An 8,643-nucleotide genomic window follows, 5' to 3' on the forward strand; every position below is an offset into this window, starting at 1 on the left:
TCTTCCTAAACAGATTACCTTCCTTTCTTAAAAAATACTGTACCACTTTATCCATGGATCTGTTACGTCTCTCTCCTTTGTTTTGATCTGACTCAGCACGTGTCATATTAATTATTCCCCACTGTCAACATCGAGTGACCATCCATCTCCTCTGATCTGCACAAGTAATTGTTCCCTCGCATCCACCTCATATAATGGTGGAGGCAAAACTTCCATCTCAATTGAAATCCTCGATCGGAGGTGTATAATATGGTGGTGGCCCTGTTCCATGCTCTGCTGCTGCTGCTGCTGCTGGTGACGTTCAAGTCGGCGCTCATCGTGGTCTTCTTCTTCGCCGCGCTGCAGCTCTTCTCCATGGCCTTCCATCCGCCTCCGCCTCCGCCCGGGTTTGACGCCTACCACGGCCGCTACGTCTTCGTCTACTGAAAAGCCTAGCCGAGTCTCTGTGTTCATGTTCATCCATCTGTGTACTGCAGGTTATTGTACAACACACATATATCTCCTCCGATTAATGAATGACTAGTGCTCATCTGTGGTGACGTACGCCAATGCATGCTTGGCTTGGTTCTTGCTTTCTCTGAACCAGCTAGCCAATAATAATTTCATTCGTGTGCTTGCTTGATTAATTAGGGAACAAATTAACTAAAGCAGGCAGATAATAATAGAGTGGAGACAGATGGAAGAGGATGTCGCTGTCTCCTCCTTCGCTGATTGCTTCCTTTATTTCCACAGCTCACCAGACCAGCAGCAGCAGGCCATCACCAACCGCAAGCTGCTTGGATTGGATGGAGGTGGTGCTGACGCTGCTGTTCAACGCCCTGCTGCTGGTGTTCATGGTCAAGCTCTTCTTCGCCTTGTTCCACACCAAGCTCATCGTCGTCCTCTTCTACATCGGCGTCCTCCTCTTCGCCATGGCCCTCTCCGGCAGATTCCCCGGTTGATCCACCTACTATCACCTCTCTCATCCACACATCTTTGTTTTTGTCGTTTCTTCTTCCCCGTTTCGTCTTGCTTCCTAGAGACATCATATCCTGGCGATCAGAGGACCCAATCCATGCAGGTGAATCTGCTTATCCCTTGTACTCATGCTGTTGGTCCAAATGAATTTTGGGTTAGTCGTCGCTTCGAGATGAATTTGTGGTTTGTCGGTTCAAGATGAACTTTTGATCCAGCAAATTTCTCCTGAAGGAGACTAGGTCTACGAGTCAATGTATATATGAATGAATGATGATTCCTGTTATGCATCTCCATTTCTTTCTCTCCCCTGCACTTTGCTGCCTAACTTAAAAAGGCGCCCTCAATCCCCCCTAAAGCCAGCCAATTCTTCTTCTATCACAAGGAAGACGGAATTCCTTTCGGAAAGAACAGGGAATGCGTAATCTTGTCTTGTGTTCAACTCATCATCTCCTTTAAAATTTCTTGCTAGCGCTCCAAGGCACCGTTAAGCTTATCAATCAATTGGTTACCATTGATCATCAACACTGCCAATTTAATACCGCTGCTAATTAGCCACTGCCGAAATAGACTTGTTTCACATTTATCACATATGTATTCTACTTATTCCTCTTTCATTTCTCTCTTGTGTATACTCTGAATGTTCATCTGCAGGCTGAGTTGGGAAAACCAAGCCTTGTTCATCCCAACAAAGGGAAAGTCTCCATTTCATTTGACTGTAGCCCAACTGCTGTGCCATCGTTCCAGGTTGGTAATGCATTGTTCTTGGGTCAAACACTGAACGGAACCGACACCGAGAACTTTTTACTGACAAGAATTGCCAAGTTGTGTTTGTTTCATTTCTTTTTCCAGAAAACTAGTCCCTCCGTCCCAAATTACTATTCGTTTTGGTTTTTCTAGGTACATAGTTTTTGCTACTTATCTAGACATAATATATATCTAGGTGCATGATAAAAGCTATGTATCTAGAAAAGTCAAAACGATAGCAATTTGGGATGGAGGAAGTAGATTAGATGATACTAGTACTTCCCAGTAATATCGTTACCATTTCATTGGATGCAATGAGACGAACCAAATTCAAAGGCTGTAATTGATTTACTGCCTCTGGTGGTTTTTGCGGGGAAAAGTCTGCTGGGATCTTGTATATCGATGGCCTTTCAGACGATGGTATTTTGCTTGGTGCAGTAGCTGCAGTGAGCCTGTGACTGCGATAAAGGTTGGTTGTTTTTCTATTGCTTCGGATACATACTGTCACTCCCAGTTGCTTTCATCTTGTTGAAAATGTTCAACGCAGCCTGGAACTGCCATCGCGTGTTTTAGTACATTGTACTCCCTCTGTCCCAAAGAATAAATAAATTTCTAAGATCCAAAATTTGTCCCAAAAGTCAAGTCATTGTTACCCTTGTTAATCTGTCCTTAGAGTTCCTAGGTAGAACAACAGTTTTCTAATTAGACGGAGGGAGTACGTACTTGGAAAATTGAGAGGACCGGTATAAGTGTTCGGAGAGGATGTGTTGCAATGACATACACTTACTTGTCATTTGTGCTTAAAGAAGCTAAATCATATCAACTAAGTGTAAGTGTGATGTGATTCTTTTAGTTGGAACCCACGCATCCCTGCACGTATTTGGGAATGACTTCAGTGTGCTGCTGCTGTAGTTACATCGACACATCTGCCTGGGATCGGAGCAATAATTCTAGGCACCGTAGTCCTGTTCTCCGCTTCTCTCCAGTCCCCTGCTCTTCCGGTGTATGCGGCTATGCCGCCCCGCCAATTGCGTGGCCCGGCTGAAGCTGGCGGGCCGTATTGTTTTTTTCATGATGCCAGCTTTCGGTTCTTGATTATTTTTACCAATCTATCGTTAAATTGTGACACTGTAACTACTATGAACCTTGCAATGTGTTAGAGTGTTTTTATTTTTTTTCTACAATCTATTGTTATCGCGTGATATTGTAACTACCTTTTTTTTATTTTTGTTTCTTCAAATAAAATGCCATCATACGAGTTTTAGTTTCCTTTTACGATGTAATGTTGTAATGTAATTTTTTTTTACCAAAGTCATCAGGAAATCTCCTATTTAATTTTTTTATAATTTTATCATTCCGGACCTACTTAATTCACTCCCACGAGAAGTCGCTTGCTGGATGCTACTCAGGTGCTCTAACCACTTGCCTAGAGGTCCTTTCATGTACCTAGATTTTTGATTTTGTTTCTACAAATAAACATAATTTTACAAAATTATTCTAATTATTTATAACTGATTCCGTTTTTCATTTTTTCAATCCCAACCATACATCAATGCCACATATGTTAAACATCTAAAAACGACAAATTCTTCTACATGGAAATATTATACGGTACTCGAAAAACCAATACGACGTAAAATATAGCTAATTTGGAGTGCGGTTCAAATATTGTCAATTAATTTTTTTAGTTTGATTGGTTTCTTGATTTAATTCAATATATATCAATATAATAGTACTTTAACATCGTAAATGTTTGATTTTAAAAAAATTTATATAGGCGCGCATGGCGCGCCATTCGGACTAGTTTTTCAAATGATTATTATAGTTGCCCACATTCTGACGGTTCGTGACTGCTCTGAATTAATTGAAACATTTCCTTGCTCTTGAAGATCCATATTGCTTTTTTCCCCTGATTTGTAGAGTACTCCACAATTTGTTCACTGTACTAGGTAGGCGAGCAGTACCTTGTGGATGCTACCTCGGAGGAAGAGGAAGATGGACTCTGCAGTTTCAGTACGTGTCAGTTAACAAGCATGGCCAGATGTGTGGGTTGACATTGACCAAGAGGGGAGCCATCTCTCATGGTGTCCGTCCCAAGCATGCCAGTAAGCAGCTCCTGCTGCCCTGCTGGCTGCCCCCTGCATTTTTGCTCGGTTCACTTCTCTCTATCAGTTTGGATACCGGCCGCTAAATTTTAGCCTTGTCACATCGGATGTTCGATACTAATTAGAAGGACTAAACATAAGCTAAATACAAAACTAATTGTAGAACCCTTAGGCTAAATCGTGAGACGAATCTATTAAGCCTAATTACTCCATCATTAGCGAATGGTTACTGTAGCACCACATTATCAAATCATGAACTAATTAGGCTTAATAGATTCATCTCGCAATTTAGCCTAGAGATTATGTAATTAGTTTTGTAATTAGTCTAAGTTTAATACTCTCAATTAGTGTCCAAACATTCGACATGACGGGGCCTAAAATTTAGCCCCCCTCCTTCCAAACACACTACCGGATACAGTAAGTTTGCCGAGTGCCCCAGGCACTCGGCGAAGGGCCAAATACACTCGGCAAAGTGTTTGCCGAGTGTAACACTCGGCGAACATTACACGGCAAAGTTTTTCTCGGCAAACAGGTTGTTTGCCGAGTGTCAACCATCGGGCACTCGGCAAAGCCTTTGCCGAGTGCCGCAATACACTCGGCAAAATATGACACTCGGTACAAAGGCGTTGACGGGCTGTCACGGCGACGGAAGCTTTGCCGAGTGTCTGACGGCCGACACTCGGCGAAGTCTAAATCTTTGCCGAGTGTTTTCTTAATTACACTCGGCGAAGTTTCCAGATTTGCCGAGTGTATTTAAGAAAACACTCGGCAAAGATGCCCGGCCCGCCATTTTTTATGCCCCCTTTGCCGTGTGTTTCCCTAAATACACTCGGCGAAGTTTCCATCTTTGCCGAGTGTATTTAATAAAACACTCGGCAAAGATGCCCGGCCCGCCATTTTTTATGCCCCCTTTGCCGTGTGTTTCCCTAAATACACTCGGCGAAGTTTCCATCTTTGCCGAGTGTATTTAATAAAACACTCGGCAAAGATGCCCGGCCCGCCATTTTTTATGCCCCCTTTGCCGAGTGTTTTCTTGAAAACACTCGGCAAATGGCCTGTGTTTGCCGAGTGCCTACCTAATGGCACTCGGCAAACAAGCAATTTCGCCAAATTTTTTGACCCCTTTGCCGAGTGTTTGAAGAATACACTCGGCAAACCCGTCTACTACTACCAGAAATGGCCTCTTTGCCGAGTGCTAACACTCGGCAAAGTGTCCTAATTCCTGCTACAAAATAGAAATGTTAGGTATAAAGGACCCCTCTCAAAAAACAACCACAGATACACAGGCATATTAATGGCAGCACAAGCATATAAATTGCACCACAGGATTCACAAGCACACAAATAGCATTCATAAGTTCTCGTCTAAATAAGTAATTCACAAGTTTTGCATCACAAACACAGAAATGACAAGTCACTGAGGAGGATGAGGAGGACGTGCAGGTGTCCAGTGCCCCCAGGAAGATTCTGCATTGGACGCCGCCGATTGATTCTGCACAAATGTAGGTAAAGAGATTTCATAGTCTAAACAAGTAATTCTAGTGGAAGTAAGTCTAGATTGATTGTAAGGTTGAGATTGACTCACAGGAGTAGCTGCAGGAGGTGGTGGAGGTGGCGGGAAGAGGTTCGGTGGCATAGGTGGTGGAGTTTGACCTAAACTGTGGAACACACTTTGCATGTATTGGAACATCTGCTCCGTCCTCTGCCTTTCAAGCTGCCGATCCGCCTCGATCCTCGCCTCTAGTTCCTCTCGGCGCTTCCGTTCTACCTCCACCTGGGCCTACAATATTTCATCCCAACCACTTATTGTCAAGCAAAAGGTAAGTACAAAATGAATGAAAAATTAAAGAAACACAACTAACCTGCAGAGCCTGCATCTGTAGCTGTGCAGCGGTAGGCCGTGGCCGTATCGCGGGGCTCGAGTCCGTGCTCCTTGCTCGGATCTGGGAGAGAGTGGGAGTACTGGCAGTATCGATCACGCTATCTCCAATCCAATACCTGCCATGCTTCTTCCCTCCTCCTACCCTCATCACTATTTCAGGATCGATATCCTGAGAGCTCGGATCGAACTCTGGCCCGTGAACCTCCCTCGCCATGGCTGTGTACTCGGTGACGCGGCTGTGGATGCTGGGATGGCTGTACGCCTCGGGCGGGTCCTCCGGGTTGAAGTCGATGTCTGCCGTGGCCTTGCCCTTTTTGGACATAACCCATGCCTTGAACCGGGAGCACTCCTGACCATCATGTGATGAAGTCTGCGGAAAAAATGTAAAATGATTACAAAATATGCAGTATTATGTCTGAGAAAACAGAAATGAATTCACGTACCCATTTTTCCTTGTACTCATCAAGGCTCAGACTGCCTTGATGGTGTGATGCATATGGCATCTGCAGACGCCGCTCCCGGCAGGCATTGTGGTTCTCCAACCACCCAGGCTGCAACCACACGTCCACCATTTTTTCCCAGCACCGGGTAAAGGATCGGCACCACCACGGAGGCACCTATATGAAGTGTATGACATATAAATAACGGAATTAAGCGTAATTAATCTCTCAAATAGTAAATATAGTCTTTATGTACGTACCGCCATGAATTCTTCCTTGGTCAGGTTCATTGTCCTGGCCTCTTCTTTTTTGATCCTCATCCTTTTGTATTCAGCATAAAAGTCGATGATGGCCTGAACGCGCGCCTCGTAGTGCATGTCCTTAACAAGCTTCTTAGCGGCTTGTTCAATCACGGAGGCCGCCCTAGCCTCGAAGCCCTCCTGACATCTATAAAAGTCCTGCGTATAGACGGCAAGCATACAATTATTATATCAAGAATGTATTAAGCAATGTAGTGCTGCGAAGACTTACCCACAGCTCGGCCTTCACCCGCTCCGCCTTATTCGCAAACTGCCTGTGGTCACGATCACCGACGTCGGCGGCAGCGATGTAGTGGTCCCACGTGTAGGCCGGCTCCTCCTGTCCGGCGAAGACCACTAGACCGGGGAAGTGTAGCCTACACAAAAGACCGACGATGCCGTTGACCTTGCGGTTGTGGGCACCCCCACTGAGCTTAGTCCAACTCCTGCACAAGTGATTAATATGTGAGTTTGAACATATCAAAAGTACAGAGAATATGTGAAGAAACTTACTTTGCCCCAGCGGGTTGAATCAGGGGGCGTAAATGATCAGGGATGGGTCGCCTCGGGAGGGACGAGGGACCTCGCAACCAAATCTTGGACTGCTCCTCCCCTCCCTCCTCCCCTGCCTCCTCCCCCTCCTCCCTCTGCTGCTCCTGCTCCTCCTGTACCTCCGCCTCGTCACTAGAGGCGTGCGCGGAGGGTACCTCCTCCTCCTCCTCCTCCGACGACGACGAAGGCACAGGCGACGGGGCCCTCACCCCTTTACCCTTTCCTCGACCCCTGCCCCGACCCCTGCCTCTAGCCAAGACCTGTGCCCCCACCGCTTCCTCCACGGGTGCGTCACCCCTGCCTCCACCCCTCCCTCGACGCCTTCCTCGACCTCTCGATGCGTCTGACCGTGTACCTGACCCGGAAGCTGCAGCTTTTAATTTTTCGTAAAGCGCAGCAATCTTCCTCGTACCGCCCACCATTGTTCAATCACCTGCATTTGCCAAGAGTAAACCAATCAGCACATATATAAATAAAACATAATTTCAAAAATAACATGGTATGACAAATAATAAATAAATTGCCACGATCCATACATGTCTTAGAAATAATCGTCATGATCGGGATTAGCTGGATCATAAGTCTCATCGTCACTGTCACGCGTGTCAAACAAATCATTCTCGTGCTCCGAAGTTTCAGCGTCATCATCAATGTCCTGTCCTAACTGTAACCGCTGAAGTAATTCTAACTCCTTCATATTATGAACCTCCTCTCCAGCGTCATCGTCAACAACCCTTTCATTGTCTACTTCCATTGCGAAAGCGTCGGTTAAATCAATCTCAAAAATCCCTTCGAGCCCATCTTCTTGGAAAAAATCTCCGTCATATGTGTTGGGGTTAATGTTATAATCTTCATTATTTGGTACAGGTAGTTTACCGTGTGGCGCCATTCTTTCCATTTCTGCAACCACAGTCCGAGATAATTCCTTAGCACACAGCTGACGGAAGAAATTGCTCAACTCCGCTAGCACTTGCCAGACATTATCAGGTACATAGCCTCGAACCATCACCGGGAGTAGGCGCTCAAGCCATACGTGGTAATCATGACTTTTGAGCCCGTTGATTCGCAAAGTAGCTAGGTTCACTCCCCTCTTCAAATTCGCTGCATACCCATCAGGGAACATTAACGTTTGGAACCATTCTAATACCTCCCTCTTTTGGGCCCTCGTCAGGACAAAATCGGCCTTAGGCTTTCTCCACGACTTGCCGGCTCTAGGAGGCATCATGTCTAGCTTTGGTCTGTTGCATAACCTTGCTTGATCCACTCTAGCCTTCACGTTATCCTTTGTCTTGTCAGGAATGTCCATGATTGTACCAAAAATTGCCTCAGCGATGTTCTTTTCAGTGTGCATAACATCAATATTATGTGGGAGAAGAAGATCGTCAAAATGGGGGAGATTCCACAAGCAAGACTTCTGAGTCCAAGCATGTTGCTCGCCATATCCCACAAACCCACCTTCATGATTATTGACCTCAAGAGCGTCTATCTGAGCACGAACCAAGGCTAAGGTCAACATCTGCGGTGGGGGCTCATTAACTACGACATCTTTCGTAAAATTTCTAATATCTGTTCTGAAAGGATGGTCAGGAGGAAGGAATTGTCGATGTTTGTCGAATGAAGAATACTTGCCACCCTTGGTCAACCAAGTGAACTCACTGAAGCCTG

General features: G+C 45.4%; 1 long non-coding RNA gene across 1 annotated transcript; it reads left to right on the forward strand.

Moving 5' to 3' along the window:
• Positions 1 to 210: 210 nt before the first annotated feature.
• Positions 211 to 3,853, forward strand: LOC106804190. Its single transcript, XR_001393143.2, has 3 exons — positions 211 to 476; positions 733 to 1,701; positions 3,651 to 3,853. It is a non-coding gene; the product is annotated as an uncharacterized LOC106804190 (long non-coding RNA).
• Positions 3,854 to 8,643: the final 4,790 nt, after the last annotated feature.

Source organism: Setaria italica, chromosome III (assembly GCF_000263155.2).
Source record: "Setaria italica strain Yugu1 chromosome III, Setaria_italica_v2.0, whole genome shotgun sequence".
Classification (NCBI taxonomy): domain Eukaryota; kingdom Viridiplantae; phylum Streptophyta; class Magnoliopsida; order Poales; family Poaceae; genus Setaria; species Setaria italica.